The 17303-nt window shown below is 45.3% G+C and overlaps 1 protein-coding gene and 2 long non-coding RNA genes across 6 annotated transcripts in view; 2 read left to right on the top strand and 1 right to left on the bottom strand.

Moving 5' to 3' along the window:
- LOC138744605 (uncharacterized) overlaps positions 1-4408 on the bottom strand; it is a 101790-nt gene extending 97382 nt beyond the window's left edge. For both annotated transcript variants that reach the window (XR_011345649.1, XR_011345650.1), the window contains exon 1: positions 4304-4408. This is a non-coding gene — a long non-coding RNA (uncharacterized lncRNA). The remainder of the gene's footprint in view (positions 1-4303) is intronic.
- The window catches only part of LOC138744601 (RNA-binding Raly-like protein), an 838833-nt gene that overhangs the window by 567889 nt on the left and 253641 nt on the right, over positions 1-17303 (top strand). The window lies entirely within an intron of this gene.
- LOC138744604 (uncharacterized) lies at positions 4513-16367 on the top strand. The gene is made up of 2 exons (XR_011345648.1): positions 4513-4645; positions 14943-16367. It is a non-coding gene; the product is annotated as an uncharacterized lncRNA (long non-coding RNA).

The raw sequence follows: 17303 nt of genomic DNA, 5'->3' as shown, positions 1-17303 counted from the left end.
TCCAACTGCACGAAAACCAACAAGGTCGGGTCAGATACAGCAATGAGCTCTCTGAACCCTTCTCCATTAACAATGGCATGAAGCAAGGCTGCATTCTCGCACCAACCCTCTTTTCAATCTTCTTCAGCATGATGCTGAAACATGCCATGAAAGACCTCAACAATGAAGACGCTGTTTACCTCCGGTACCGCACGGATGGCAGTCTCTTCAATCTGAGGCGCCTGCAAGCTCACACCAAGACACAAGAGCAACTTGTCCGTGAACTACTCTTTGCAGACGATGCCGCTTAGTTGCCCATTCAGAGCCATCTCTTCAGCGCTTGACGTCCTGTTTTGTGGAAACTGCCAAAATGTTTGGTCTGGAAGTCAGCCTGAAGAAAACTGAGGTCCTCCATCAGCCAGCTCCCCACCATGACTACCAGCCCCCCAACATCTCCATCAGGCACACAAAACTCAAAACAGTCAACCAGTTTACCTATCTTGGCTGCACCATTTCATCGGATGCTAGGATAGACAACAGACTCGCCAATGTAAATAGCGCCTTTGGAAGACTACACAAAAGAGTCTGGAAAAACAACCAACTGAAAAACCTCACAAAGATTAGCATATACAGAGCCGTTGTCATACCCACACTCCTGTTCAGCTCTAAATCGTGGGTCCTCTACTGGCATCACCTACGGCTCCTAGAACGCTTTCACCAGCATTGTCTACGCTCCATCCTCAACATTCATTGGAGCGACTTCATCTCCAACATCAAAGTACTCAAGATGGCAGAGGCCAACAGCATCGAATACACGCTGCTGAAGATCCAACTGCGCTGGGTAGGTCAAATCTCCAGAATTGAGGACCATCGCCTTCCCAAGATCGTGTTATATGGCGAGCTCTCCAGTGGCCACCGAGACAGAGGTGCGCCAAAGAAGAGATACAAGGACTGCCTAAAGAAATCTCTTAGTGCCTGCCACATTGACCACCACCAGTGGGCTGATATCGCCTCAAACCATGCATCTTGGCGCCTCACAGTTCGGCGGGCAGCAACCTTCTTTGAAGAAGACCGCAGAGCCCACCTCACTGACAAAAGACAAAGGAGGAAAAACCCAACACCCAACCCCAACCAACCAATTTTCCCTTGCAACCGCTGCAACCGTGTCTGCCTGTCCCACATCGGACATGTCAGCCACAAACGAGCCTGCAGCTGACGTGGACATAAATCTTCATCCGCGAAGCCAAGCCAAAGAAGAAAGACTATGAAGATACCTCAGTGAGATGGAGTGTCGGTGAGGATAGAATTTACTATTAAGATACTTCAGTGAGATGGAGTAGCAGTGTCAATAGCGGTAACTGTGAAGATATCCCGGTGAGATGGAGTAGCCATTATGATAGAGGTTACTGTGAAGATACCTCAGTGAGATGGAGTGTCGGTGAGGATAGAAGTTACTGTTAAGATACTTCATTGAGATGGAGTGGTGATGAGAATACTGTGAAGTTAACTCAGGGAAATGAAGTGGCGTTGAAGATAGAGGTTACTGTGAATATACATCAGTGAGATGGAGTCGTGGCTATGATAGAGTTTACAGTGAAGATAACTCAGTGAGATGGAGTGGTGGTGAGGACCGAGGTTACTATGAAGATGTTTAAGTGAAATAGAATGGTGGTGAGGATAGAGTTTAGTGTGAATATATCTCAGAGGGAACAACTGGAGGTGTTGTTAGAGATTACTGTGAAGAAAACTGTCTGAGATGGAGTTGCGTTAAGGATAGAGGTTTCAGTTAATATATCTCAGTGAGATGGATTTGCGGTTGAGATAGGGGTTACTGTGAAGATACCTCCATGATATGGAGTTGCAGTGAGGATATAGGTTACTGTGAAGATATCTCAGTGAGAGGAAGTTGCGGTGAAGATAGAGTTTCCTGTGAAAAAATCTCAGTGAGATGTAATGGTGGTGAGGAGAGAGGTTACTGTGAAGATATCTGAGTGAGATGGAGTAGTGGTGAGAATCGAGGTTATTGTGAATATATCTCAATGAGATCGAGTTGTGGTGAGGATAGAGGTTACTGTAAAGATACCTCTGTGAGAGGGTATGATGGTGTGGATAAGGGATATTGTGAAGATATATCAGTAAGATGGAGTAGTGGTTATGACAGAGGTTACTGTGAAGGTATCTCATTCAGATGGAGTGCCGGTGAGGATACTATTAAGATACTTCAGTGACATGATGTAGCGTTGAGGATAGAGGTTACTGTGAAGATACATCAGTGAGATGGATGGTAGTGAAGATAGAGTTTGATGTGAAGATAACAGAGTGAAATGTATGGGCGGTCAGGAGGTTAATGTGAAGATAACTCAGTGACATGTAGTGGCAGTGAGGATTGAGATTACTGTGAATATTCCCCGGTGAGATGGAGTGGTGATGAGAATAGAAGTTCCTGTGAATATATCTTAATGAGATCGAGTTGCGGTAGGATAGCAGTTACTGTGAAAATACCTCTGTGAGATGGAATGGCAGTGAGGATAGAATTTTCTGTGAAGATATTTCAGTGAGATGGAGTGGTGGTGAGGATAGAGGTTACTTTGAAGATAACTCAGTGAAAGGAATTTGCGGTGAGGATAAAGGTTACTGTGAAGATATCTCAGTGAGATGGGATGATCGTAATGATTGAGGTTACAATGAAGATATATAAATTAAATGCAATGGTGGTGTTTTGAGAGGTTACAGTGGAGATATCTCAGTGAGATGAAGTGGTGGTGAGGTTAAAGTTTATTCTGTATATAATCACAGTGAGATGGAGTGATGGTGAGTATAGAGGTTTCTATGGATACCTCCGAGAGGTGAAGAGGCAATGAGGAATACAGGTTGCTGTTAAGACATCTCAGTGAGAGGCAGTGGCAGTGAGGATAGATGTTACTGTGAAGATATCCCAGTGAGATGGAGAGGTGGTGAGGATAGAGGATACTTTGAAGGTACCACCGTGAAATGGAGTGGCGGCGAGCATAGAGTTTACTGTAAATATATCTCAGTAAGTAGGAGTGGCAGTGAGGACAAAGGTTACTGTGAAGACATCTCAGTGGTCTGGAGTGGCTCTGAGGATACAGGGTACAGAGAAGATACATCAGTGAGATGGATTTGCGGTGAGGATGGATGTTAATGTAAAGATATCTCAGTGAAATGGAGTGGTGGTGAGGATAGAGGATACTGTCAAGATATCTCAATAAGATGCAGTGGCTGTGAGGATAAAGATTATTGTGTTTCTATCTCAGTGTGATGGAGTGGTGGTGAGGATAGAGGTTACTGTGAAGATACCTCAGTGAGATGGAGTGGCAGTGAGGATAGAAGTTACTGTGAAGATATCACTTTTAGATGGAGTGGCGGTGAGGATAGAGGTTACTGTAAATATATCTCAGTGAGATGGAGTGGCTGTGAGGATAGAGGTTACTGTGAAGATATCTCAATGAGATGGAGTGACGGTGAGGATAGAGGTTTACTGTGAAGATACCTCAGTGAGATGGAGTGGCAGTAAGGATAGAAGTTACTGTGAAGATATCACTTTTAGATGAAGTGGCGGGATAGAGGTTACTGTGAATATATCTCAGTGAGATGGAGTGGCTGTGAGGATAGAGGTTACTGTGAAGATATCTCAGTGAGATGGAGTGACGGTGAGGATAGAGGTTTACTGTGAAGATATCTCAGTGAGATGGAGTGGTGGTGAGCATAGAGGTTTACTGTGAAAATATCTCAGTGAGATGGAGTGCCGGTGAGGATAGAGGTTACTGTGAAGATATCTCAGTGAGATGTAGTAGTGGTAACTGATTTTAAATGAAAATAGGGACAAGTAGTACAAGTTGGGCTTCTTGAAGGGAGAGACCATGGTGTAGTAATAGTAAGATCAATATGGCAAGTCTTAGTAATAAATTTTTTAAACATCAGGTCAAACAAACTAGCTTTGTGTGGGAACTGGGTCAAGAGATCGGAAAGACAGCTGGACAGCTCATGAGGTAATGAAGAATGGCATCTTGTCCCCATTTTATGAGAGGCTAACTTGAGCCATGGGGGAAAACCAAGATTCAGACGGAAAGAGGGAAATCTGGAGCATTGAAGTGAATCGTAAAAGGGTTTAGCAGGGCAGGGAATTGAAGAGGGGAGAAGCTCAGGTGAGGAGAGGGAAGGATGGAAGGAGTGGGGTGGGGGGGGGGGTGGTAAAAGAATCCAAATGAAATAAGGAAAATTACTTTTAAAGAGAAGTGGTTGCTGGGGTCCACGGTGAGAGCCAAAACTTGTGGGCAATTGGATAGCAGCAAAATAAAGTCACCTAATTGTGGTCCTCCTGCAGATGACATGTGCAGAATGGGAAGTTCTGTGAGACTGTGGAACCGCAGTATATTCTGGTTGTGATAGTATGGGATCCTATCACCACTGTATATATTTATATATATTTGCATATAGTGATAGTGATTGGCTGAGAGCTGTAGCCACACCCACTGGCCAGGTCATAAAGGGCTGCACCTAACCAGACCCAGGTCAGTCTGATTGGTTGACCTCAATGTACTATGCTCCAGTCTTTTGTTAATAAAAGTCTTTGATTCATTCGATGCGCTACAATGGGTGAGGATGATATGTGTCGGAAGGGAGAACCTGCAGGTGGAGATGTTTGGTGAGTTCCTTTTGTCTTTCTGTTTGAAGATTCAGGACATGCTGTTGGCAGGTGCCACTCTCTCCTGTTGTGCGGCACCTGCTAATCAGCTGCTTCTGTGTGCCAACTCCACCTCTCACCCTCCCCATCTGTCCATTATCCTTCACCCTTCTCTGAGGAAATTTGATGAAGATTTACAAAATTATGAGGGTCTAACTAAAATGCAAGAAGCCTTTCCCCACTGAGGTTGGGTGAAGCAAGGATATGGTTAAGGGTGAAAGGTGAAATGTTTAAAGGGAACATCGGGGAGTGTGGAACGAGCTGCCAGCTGAAGTGATGAATGTGGGCTGGATTTCAACACTGGTGTAAGAAAAATTTGGATAGGTACATGGATTGGAGGGATAAGGAGGTCTGTGCTCTGGGTGCAGAATAATAGTTCAACGCAGACGAGATGGGCCGAAAGATCTGTTTCTGTTCTATTGTGATCTGTGGTTTCCTGGTTCACCATTTCCCCTTCTGATCCCCACCTAAACCCCTCCTACCCCATCCTCATTGCACTGGCTCTCGCCTCTCTGCCACTCTCAGGCCCAATGGAGGGATCAGACCCAAATGTTAACCATTCATTTTCTTCCACTGATACTTGACCCACTAAGTTCCTCCAGCTGATCGATTTCTTATCACTTCTGGCCTCAATATTATGAATCAATTTCCTGAAAGGAAATCTGAAGTGAATGTCCCAACGAATGGAATGAAAAAGGAGGGCATTCAATGTTTGTATTCTCAGAAAGAGAGGCGGACAGGGTTTTTATGAGAGGGTTCGTAAGGGTGAATGTAAAATTATATTTTCATTTTGGGGATGCAAGTACAAAATTGGACATACAGGATGCCACAACAGTACTGCTGGTGGTTTCAGTTCCAGTGACCCAGTCCTCTCTGTGGAGTTTGCACGTTCTCCCTATGACCGCGTGGGTTTCCTACCTGGTTTCCTCCCACATCCCAGAGACGTAGCCCAATTGGCTGCTGAAAATTCTCCCCAGGGTGTAAGTGAGTAGGATATCTTGGGGGAGCAGACAGGAATGGGGAGAGATTATAATGAATTACTGCAGACCAATGCTGTTTGGTCAATTTGGACCTGATGGGCTGATGGGTCCATTTCTGTGCTTAATGATTCCATAAAGAGGACAGATGATTTACAGAACATTCAGACAATGGTGCAGTGCTCCCTGTCTGGTTTCTACCCATTTTTCCACAGCGATTCTTGAACACATGCTCTTGAAAATTGGCCATTTCAACAATGAACCAGAAAGTGCCAATCAAACTGAATTTTTGCACACTGTTAAGGAAGAGAAAGTAGTGAGAACCTACAGAAAAACTGTGGAGCATCTTTCTAATTGTGGTGCAGATGATTAAGCCTACAAACACCTTCAAAGAGAGGTCAAAACATTGGTGAAATCTTCAACACGGCCACTGAAGACTGGAGGTATTCGAGAGGAAGTCATCACAGGATAAATTCCTGCCAAGAAAGAACTGGGTTGGCATTTGATTACTTCTGGAAGTATAAACTACAATCAAAATAAGAACGCAAGAAATAGGAGCAGGAGTCGATCATCTGGCCCATCGAGCCTGCTCTGCCATTCAATTCGAGCTGATCTGGCCATTCCCTGTAACCCTTAATTTCCCCTGCTATTCAAAGCAAGGAAAATGAGCAACTGTGTTTTGGTGGGTGACACCCCACATTCTGGGGCAGCGGGTTATGGATTCATGTCCAACTCTCTAATCCTGATTAAGTATACTGAGAAAGTGCTCCCATAAGCAACAAGCTATCCTTCAGGTCAGATGTCAAACCAATGCACTGCCTTCCCTCTTGGGTTGAAGGGAAAAAAGTGCCACAACTCAAAAGGAGACTAAATAGATTGTAACATATTGTGGGAAACCCCCCACCACCACCCCCACCCCGTTCACAAAAGGCTCCTTGTAAATTCAGGTGCAAGGACCAGATTACATCAAGCAGTGACACCAGTCTTGCTCCACCTGAGGGCAGTGGCGCTGATTATTCTTCAAGGGGGAGGGTGGGGTGGGCAAGGTGCAATCAGGTCACCATCATGTCATTCCAGGGGTGGTGATACTAAAAATGAATTAAAGATTACTCAAAACTGACAGGAGTGTCTGCCCAACCCCCCCCAACCCCCAACACCCAGGAGACAGGCGCAGGGGGCCAACTAGCGCAAAGCCGACAGTACAAAGTTTTTCACTGATACAAGCCATGACACTGACAGTAATGTCTTTGATTTAAAACAAACTCCAAGTTGTCTTGACATGTGGATCTAGTGGAAGCAGAGCAGAGCATTAATCTCACACATCGATTCCTGAACAGCTAAGATGGCAGGAAATCAAATTTACACACCATTAACACTGACAAAAGGCCCTGGTATGATTTATTGCAGTGGTGAGCTTTCTGTACATGAATATTATCTGAAAATAAATTAGTCTTAAAAGTACAGACTAACTGCTCGGTGCAGATGCGTTACTGATTTGGTTGTAGTGACGGGTGAGAATGGGGAGTTGTGGTGAGGGCGATGTATCCTACACCTTTGAGTGAAGAACGTTGAGGTTGTATGGCGTGCATGCCTTCATCAGCCAAGGCTTGGGTACAGGAATTGGAATGTCATGTTACACTTGCCCCAAGATTGGTCAGAACGCACTTGTAGTTGCAGTCGTCACGATGGAGAACGGATGTGAAGCTCTATTCCATCTCCCCATACAACCTTAGTAGATTACAGTACAATAATAGACCCCTTCAGCCCTCCTAGTCTGTGCCAAACCATTTTTATGCCTAGTCCCACATACCTACACCCAGACCATAGCCCTCCATACCTCCCCCATTCACGTGCCTGTCCAAATTCTTCCTAAATGTTAAAAAATGAGCCTGCATTCTCATCACTTCAGTTGGGAGTAAAAACACAACGCTGGGAGAAACTCAGCTGATCCAACGCTCCACCTTATATCATCTACCGAGTTACTCCAGCATTACTTCAACCGCCATGTCTGCAGACTTTCGTGTTTTACTTCAACTGGCAGCTCGCTCCACACTCCCACCATGCCAGAAGAGATTGATCAGGATGTTCCCTGGAATGAAGGCTGCAGTTATATGGGGAGATAGGATAAGCTTCTCGTATTCTCACAGGAACACAGAAGACAAAAAGGTTTATAAAATTATGGGGGTAGCCTGTCAGAGTCATAATCCCAGGGCAGGGGAGGACACATTTCAAAGGAGAGTAAAGAGATGGACTGTGACGAATGGAGTGCCCCAAGGATCTGTTACAAGGGGATATAGACAGGGTGCAGAGTTTGGCAGAAAAGTGGCAGATGGACTTCAATCTGGATAAGTGTGAGGTGATGCATTTTGGAAGGACAACCCAGAAGGCCGAGTACAAGGTTGATGGTCGGTTACTTAAGAGTTTGGATGAACAGAGGGACCTTGGTGTCCAAATCCATCCATCCCTCAAGGTCACCACACAGGTTGATAGGACAGTTAAGAAGGCCTATGGGATGGTGGGATTCATTAATAGAGGGACTGAGTTCAGGAGTAGAGAGGTCATGTTACAATTCTACAAACCTCTGGTGAGACCACGTGGAGTATTGTGTTCATTTCTGGTCATCTCATTATAGGAGGGATGTGGAAGCTATGGAGAGGGTGCAGAGGAGATTTACCAGGATGCTGCCTGGAATGGGAAGCATCTTATGAGGCAAGGTTAGCAGAGCTGGGACTTTTCTCTTTGGACCATAGAAGGATGAGAAGAGACTATAGAGATTCTGAGAGGGATAGATAGGGAGGACAGCTAGCACCTGTTTCCCAGGCCAGGACCAGCAAACACCAGAGGACATCTGTGCAAAGTGAAGGGAGGGAAGTTTAGGTGAGACATCAGGGGTAGCTTTTTTTTATACAGAGAGTTGTAGGCACCTGGAATGCCTTGCTGGGGATGGTGATGGAGGCTGAAACATTGGCAGCATTTAAGAGACTCTTAGACCAGAAAGGAAAATAGAGGGTTACGGGGTAGGGAGGGTTTAGTTTTTGGGGGGAAGGGATATATGGGTTGGCACAATATCGAGGTCTGAAGGTCCTGTACTGTGCTGTATTGTTCTATGTTTTATAAATTTGGAATAGTGTGCACAGTTCGAGGAAGGATGTGATTTATGCTGGAGAGGGTGAAGAAAAGTTTCATAGAAGCGTTGGCTGAACTGATGGGCTTAACTTGTCAGGAGAGATTGGGGTAGACAAAGGAGGCAGAGGGATGATCTTCTGGAAATTTATCAAATTATGAAGGGCATAGGCAAGGTGGATGGTCACAGGACAAAACAAGAGGGCAGAGGCTGAAGGTGAGACGGGGAAGACTTGAATTGGAGATACAATTGTCATTATTGTAAAATAGGATCTGTGACAGCCAAGGTGCACACAGCAAGGTTTCATGGGCATCAGTGTAAGGGGTCTAAGGGTTATGTTTTCTGCACAGTGGGTGGTGGGTAAAATCAAGGAGCTGCCAGAGGAAGTGATACGGCTGTAATCTTTTACAAAACATTCAGACAGGTGCCCAACACAGGCTTGAATGAACATCTTAGTGAGCATGGATGAGTTGGATTGAATGACCTGTTTGCATAGCTCTATGAAAGGAGCAGAGACTCAGGGGTCAAGGTTGTTGTCAAATAGACAATAGTGCCAGGGAGAGTGGGTTTGAGGACCCTGAAAATGGGGTTGGTTGTAGGCTCAGCAGCTCCCTGGGTCAACACTTTCCAGGGGCCAGTTTAAGCAGAATAGGGAATGGGGAATTTTCCAGGTAAATGTGGGTGTAGGGCAGGTAATTGATTACAGGAACAATTGGAAATTAAAAGGCCGGCACGGTTACAGAGCCAGTGTCCGGGATTCAAATCCATCACTGTCTGTAAGAAGTTTGTACATTCTCCCCATGTCTGGGTGCTCCAGTTTCCTCCCACCCTTCAAAATGTTCTGGAAGTGTAGGTCATTGGGTGTAAATTGGGGGGCAGGGGCTCGTGGGTCGAAAGGGCCATTTACTGTGCTGGATGTCTAATTTTTTTTAACAAGAGAATTTAAATTAAAAAAAGAAACTGCAGCTGTTGGGATTATGAAATAAAAGTCAGGCACCATCTGTGGAGAGAGAGAGAGATAGTCAACATTTTGGCTCTGCAACTTTTTCTCAAGATGTTTGCATGAAGCATCAACAAACAGCAAAAACAGATTTCACACCTGGACACCAAGCTGAAAATTTAGCCCATACAGGTACTTCCCCAACTTACGACCGTAGTTGGGACTGAAGGATCAGTCATTTCTCAAAATGGACTCAAGTCAGAATATTGCCTGCGCGTGTGGAGTACCAAAGTCTTAAAGCAAACATTTTAATCAAATCTTTTTTTCATGGTATATTTGACAACTTAAAGCTTCCTGAATTTGTCGATCGACCTTGGTGAACATTTCCACATTCTGGCCAATGCTTACCTTGTTAATCGGTGTTCCTGGGGTCCATAGGCTGGGCATGGCCATCTTGACTCTTGTGCGCATGCTCCAATCTTCAGTTGGCGCATGCACGGTAGATTCGCATATCGGAGTTCGGTTGGCGATACTGAATTCACACCCTTAACTCTTGCGCAACCACCAACTGAACTCCAATACACAAACCCACCACGCATGCGCCAACCAAAGACCCGTACCTGCACACAGGAATTAAGATGGCCATGCCCAGCCTATGGACCCCAGGATGTCGACTAACAAGGTAAGTACGGAAATTTTGGCTCTTGCATGCCCTGTATCGCCATTATGGTCTGTCAAACACAACTTAAACCACATAAATTTTATATATTTTCTTTATATTTTTTTAAAGTTTTGGTCATATGTGCAGATGGACATAAGTTGCACAGGTCGCAAATCGGGGAGCACCTGTATAATGTTATAAAAGTGTTATTCGGCTTAATATCACATTCTAGATGATTGGAGAACTTGACTTGATGATGAGCATGTATGCGGATGATAGTCCTTGGATGAACCATTTAAACAAACCTCGGTACAGGCAGCAAATTCTCCCAGTATCGTAGCTAACATTGAAACCTGTTTTCTTTGAGCTGACACATAATCTGCAATGAAGTCATAGAATAGATAGATGTTCAAAGGTTCCTTTGAACATTATCATGTAATAACACTTCAATATTTGTCTGCCTGAAGCCAAACAACGAGTTGTTATGAGCATTACCCAGCGCCCCTAATAATAAGAGAAAGAGAAGCAAAGAAGAGTCCCTTCAGAGACACTGAGTGTCCGTGGATCTGCCTCTATGGCATCTGCAACCTCACAAACTCCAGTTCAAACCATTGGCAATCCGAACTCCAGATCCAAACCTCCGACACAATCAGGAAGCCTTCAGCGCCCAAGGCCTGTCAGGAGGCCTTCTTGCCCATAGCAACGTCTCGAATCCCGGTTCTGATGAGCCAGTCTCCAGCAGCAGCAGCCTGTCTGAGTTCTTAGTCTGCAAGTCATCAGCACACCTCAGCCTGTGTAGGTCCTTCTGCTGTTAATCCCCTCTCTTGGTCGCCAGCCTGTGTATCTCCTCTCTCCTGTGCTTCTCTTTCTCAACTGGTGGTGTTCTCTCTGCTTCTGGTGCCCTGAATCAGTCCGATGCTCCCCCCGGAACCTCCAACTCCTCGCAGTACACTGCCTACTGCAAGAGCCACCATTTGGGAAAAGACTCCGTGGTTGCAGGATTTAAAATAAAACACCATCGGCTCCTTTAACCAGCCGGATAAAGCCTGTGTGGAGCTGCCTTCATTAGGACTGGGCAGTAGGATCCTGCAGAACAGCATTGGGTTGCCTCTCCCTGTGTTATATAGTCAGGATAACATGAAATATTTTGTAACCACGTAAGAATACATGCTTCTCAGTGTAGTAACTGTAGTCCACCACTGTAGGGCGTACGTATATGAGTGTGTGTGAACAGTTTCCTGAGATGGTAGAAGACATCAGTAAGTAAAGTCTCTTCTGTTTTTTTAATCTTGCATATCTAAGTTATTCAAGAAGCCTCCCAAGTAACCCAGAAACATAACACTCCACTCTCTGGGTCCTCACCAGCAGCAGTGCTGTGGTTACAACATTCTTGCCAGTGTTGCCCTTTTCTTTAGTGGAGATGTGGAGATGTTTTCACTGGTGGGACAGTCTAGTGCCAGAGGGCACAGCCTCAGAATAAAAGGACTTCCCTTGAGAACAGAGATGAGGAGAAATTTCTTCAGCCAGAACTTGGTGAATCTGTGGAATTCATTGTCACAGATGGCTGTGGGGGCCAAGTCATTGACTAGATTTAAAACAGAGACTAACCTGTTCCTGATTAGTCAGGGCGTCAAAGTTTATGGGGAGAATAGAGTTGAGAGGAAACAAACACCAGCCAAGATTCAAATGGTGTAGCAGACTTGATGGGCTGAATGGTCCACACAGCACAAAAACAGACACTTTGGTTCACCCAATCTGTGCCAACCATTGACACTAATCATACACTTAATATTCTCCCCATATTCTAATCAGCACTTTGGGCAACTTTCAGCGGCCAATTAACTGACCAACCCCGCCCCCCCCCTCCCCCCCCATGTCTGCATGACACTGGTGAGGGCGGGAGAGCCCAATGGGTGGGGATAAGGAGTAAACCCAAGCAATCACGGGGAGAACATGCAGGCTCCACTCAGGCAGAAGCCAGAGGTCAAATCAAACTAGGGTCGCAGGAGAGACAAGGGGGTGGCTTGCGAGCTGCGCCTGTCTCTTGCCACCCTCTTGTCGGAACTCGCCGCAAATGGTTGAGTAATTGGATCAGGGACCTCTCGCATCATCAGATCATTTTGAATTGTCTGCTTAAACTGTGGTCGTTATCCCAGAATTCCCCACACTCTCTGCCGCGAGTGGCTTGGTCAACTGGTCTTTTGACCGTGAGAATTGATATTGATGGTGTCGAACTGCATTAGACTCAATTTGGTCAAGGACAAATATATAGCCTGAATGGAGTGGGATCGATTCCATTTTAATTATCTGCTGAAAATGGAATATTTATGATAATGTACTATTATATCTGCATTTGGTGCGGCTTGGTGTAGGGACGTGACTGCGCATTAAAGAGGATCTCTAATTAGTTACTAACCAGAGGATGCTGGTTTCCCATTTAAATAAGGCTTGCAGTGTCACATCTGGTCACTGAGATTTTACATGAATCCAACAGCAGAACACCAAGCATTGGTCCATCGCCCATGACACAGAGCACGGGGAACATAATTAAAATGTGTTCATTATGGGGAAAAGCCTTAGCGACAAGTCTGCCAGTATTTTAATTAAAATTTCGAATTGAACATTGAGATGTGGAAAAGCTAAAAAAAAACCACTGGTGGAATATACCCTCTGATGCAGAGATTAGCTCCTGTTTGCTCTCCATAACAATGTTTGCCACAGAAACAACGTTGAGGAAAGAATTAATGACTTCAAATTTGTGTGTCACAAGGTCACAAAGCTCCCTTTTCACCCTGGGGCTCTCCAAAGCATTTTTTACCCTGCACTTTTAAGCGAAAAGGGAATGCTCTCTGGAGGCCAGGGTCCCTCTTTAGGTCAACGTCCAGAGGGAAGAATGTTCCAGGGAGTTGGAAGGGGTCAGGAGAACTTGATCCAGCAGATTGAAAGCAGAATTTGGAGATGGAGGTAATGATCAGATTCTAAGGGCAGCAGAGTCTCAATACTTAAAATGAGACGTTAAGCAGTCTGAGTCCAGTGGGAGATCCTTCTTAGCCAGGCAAGTATAGGACAGATGACAGAACAGATCACAGTTAGCGTAGCACAGTTAACAAAGTGGTTAATGTGACCCAGGTTCAAACCTGAGACTCTAAGACCCTTTTATGGTCTTCCCATGTCTGCATGGGTTTCCTCCAGGTGCGCCTGGTTTCCTCCCACCCTCCAAAGCCGTACAGCATTTGATGGTCAGAAATACACAGAAATTCTGGCGGAACTCAGCCGGACTCGCAGCGACTATAGGAGGGAAAGATAATATAGACCGACATTTCAGGCCTGAGCCCTTCTTTCAAGCTAATTGGTGGCACAGGCTGTACCTCGAAATTTGTAAATTTAATGACGTGGTTATGTAAATAACCAGCTCCATGGTCTGGAGAAAGGCCATCTCGTTTTTCATTGTGCACTGCAATGTTTATGGTATGAGCAACAAATAAATGCGACTTGACTTGAAATGCTCTGCAAAATGCAAGTTGTAAAATCCTGCCACAGTCCAAGATGCACAAAGAGGTTAGTTGTATCTCAGCTTCATGATTTCTAAATCTCTAACTCTGATATTACTGTCAAAATAACATTAGATGGTTTTCATCAGCTCACTCTTCTATTTGAGGAGCAATTTGCAGTTGAATGGAAACTGGCACAGTAGACCTCAGGATGTACACCTTTTAAATCCTGCCCTGGCATCGACCTACCTCATTTTGGAAATATTTGCTTGGCAATGTATGTCAGACTCCTGGATGAACCTCAAAGCAGTGAAATTATGTTGCCTTTGTTCTGCATCAACATATCTCTCTGTAACTCCTCACTGCTGTACCGTGTAGTACTTGTACTATGTACAAGATGGCCCACTGGTTTACTCGCTAAGTGTAACACTGCATCTTGGTACGGATGACAATAAACTCGAACTTAAATGAAAACTTAAAGTGACAATGTTTTTGTGATCCTCCCACTTCTGTTTTCGCCCCCAGAGACATACTCAACCATGACCCATCATCCCATTTGTGCCATGAAATCACCCAGACTTGATCCACTGAAGGGATGGCAATAAATATGTCCATGTTGGACTTATATGTAATGTGAAGACCTTTTCTTCCTATTCATTCAGTGGATGTGGTCTTCACAGGCTGAGCCAACATTTAACTGCCCTTCCCTAATTGCCCTTTAGAAGGTGTGGGGAGCTGCCTCCATGAGCCACTGAAGTCCTTGAGGTGTGAGAATACCCACAATGCAGTGGGGTAGGATCTTGACCCTGCAACTGTGAAGGAACAATGATATGTTTCCAAGTTTAGTCACCATTATATCTCAGGACCTAGTTAGTTATTGTGAGGTCTTTTGGGCTTGGAATGTCAGCAGCTCTTTGTCACCTGGTTGAGACATTCCTCTTTCAAAAGACTTTAAATTTTAAATTTAAATTTAGACATACAGTTCGGTAACAAGCCATTTCGGCCCACAAGTCCATGCCACCCAACTTACACCCCATTAACCTACACCCCAATATTTTTTTGAAGGGTGAGAGGAAACCAGTGCCTCCCTGGTGAAAACCATCGCAGGCAGGGGGAAAATGTCTGGAGACATTTTACAGACAGCATGGGATTCTAAACCCGGTCCGGTCCCAATCCATTTCCAAAAACCACTGGTTAAACAAGAGGTCTGGAGAACTGGAGCAATGCACGACAAAAGTGCTGGAGCACCAGCAGTCAGGGAGTTCATACAGCGGGATTTATGGGAGCTTTGTCGTCAGGGTTTCTCCCGGTCGTTTGAAATATTAAGCCTCCTTCCTGCAAACGGCACATCAGCCAAGCTTCATCCGTCCTCATTCACCCTCAGATCATGCCTGTCACAACTGTCAGCTGTAGCTCATTCTCTCCCTGCTCACCACCAGTCTGAAACTCAAGGTCAGCGTATGTAATCGGCGCTCCTTCCTCTCTCCTCCTGGACCATTCATCCTTGACGGTGATCTGCACTGTTCCCTTGAGTCCTAATTGCAATGAACACATTAATGAGGCCCTTGGTTACGCAAAGGTCACTGGAATTGTCATCTGGTTTCAGCTGAGACAGTTATGCTGCTGTAGGTACTGCCTTTGGTCATCAGAATTTTTGCATTCCTTCAAGGACCAGTCAGTGTATCACCAAAGAACAAAGTTACTGAGCACTGGGAGAACTCAGCAGGTCAAGCGGTGCCTATGGAGACAGGGTGTGCGTCAAGACCCTGTGTCAGGACTGAGAGAGGACAGAGGTTGTCAGTGTTTATCATTGAGCATGGGGGAGCGAGGTTGGGGGGGGTGGGTCCCATCAATCCCCCACAAGAGTGTGCCTCTCCGTGGCAAGGTAAGGGCAGTTACCAGGGACCAGTTAAGCTTCAAGTCTCTGGGGGAAGTCAGAAGAAGATCATGCAAAGTCAGGACAGAGCAGCACCGAGGCAATAGTTGCTGGAGCTGGTGACGGAGAGACAGCTGATGGTGCAAAACGATGGAGTTGCAGCAGGAGCTCGGTAAGTCAGGCAGCATCTGTGGAGTGAAACGGAGAGTCAAACGTGTCTTCATCTGAACTCAAGCTGCACCAACTTGCCCACCTGCCAATTTTTTGCCTTAGATAAACTCAGCAAAGGGGTGTCCACCATCCTCTTGGGCAGAGAATGTCGAAGACTCTTCCCTCTGGCTCTAAGTATTTCCTCTCTGCAATGAATCGTTACCCTTTCCTTTCAGACTGTGACTTCTACTTTTGGATACCCCAAGCAAGGGAAGTCATCACCCCCATCATATCCTGCAGGAACCCTTAGTGCAATCTGTTGGGAGAGCTCACCAGGCCAAACAGCATCAATAGGAAAGAGAGAATGCACGAGCCTTCAAGCTAAAACCTTTCTTCAACACTGCTTAAATATAGTACAGAGGATTTAACCAGTATCAATAAAGGGTTTCAGCCTGAAACTTAAACCATTCTGTTTCTTCCACTGAAGCTTAGTGACCTGCCGAGTTCCTCCAGCAGATGGTCAGTCTCAGATTCCAGCATCCACTGTCTATCTCCTGGAAGAATTTTGCATCTTTTGGTGAAATAACCTTTTTTTCTTCTTCTGGACAAAAGGGCACAGACCCCATCCACTCACAAGTCGAAGCCCCGTTCCTGAACATGCATTCCACCCGCACAATGACCTGCTTAAATCAGACTTGGCTTGCCCACAGAAACTAGGGGGTGGTGGTAGATGGAACGTACTCTGCCTGGAGGTCAATGACTTGTAGCCGCCATTGGGGATCTGTTCTGGGACCACTGGTCTTTGTGGTTTTTATGAATGACTTGGATGAAGAAATGGAGGGGTGGTCAATATGCTAGTGGGTCAGTAAGTTGGAGGTGTTATGGATAGTGTAAAAGGTTGTCATAGGTTCCAACAGGATATGGAGTTGGGATGAGGAGTGGCAGATGAAGTTCAATCCAGATAAATGTGATGTGATACACTTTGGAAGATTGAACTCAAAGGTAGAGTACATAGTTAATGGCAGGATTTGAAGTAGTGTGGAGGAACAGAGGGATTTGCAGTTCGTCCTGAGATCCCGAGAGGTTGCTGCACAAGTTGATAGGATGGTTAAGAAGGTATATGGCGTGCTGGCCTTCATTCGTCAGGGGAATGAGTTCAAGAGCAGTGAGGTAATGTTGCAGCTCTATAAAACTGGTTAGAGCACACTTGCAATACTGTAAAAACACAATGCTGGAGAAACTCAGCAGGTCAAACAGTGTACTCTTTGTAGCAAAGACAAAGATACATAACCAACGTAAATTGGAGGAGCATCACTTAATTTTCCATCTGGGCACTCTCCAACCAGATGGCATTAACATCAACTTCTCTGGTTTCTGCTGGTTTACTCCCCGATCTCCCT

This window comes from Narcine bancroftii, chromosome 10 (assembly GCF_036971445.1).
Source record: "Narcine bancroftii isolate sNarBan1 chromosome 10, sNarBan1.hap1, whole genome shotgun sequence".
NCBI lineage: Eukaryota > Metazoa > Chordata > Chondrichthyes > Torpediniformes > Narcinidae > Narcine > Narcine bancroftii.
The sequence above is the reverse complement of the archived record's forward strand: the minus strand, read 5'-3'. Positions and strand labels throughout refer to the sequence as shown.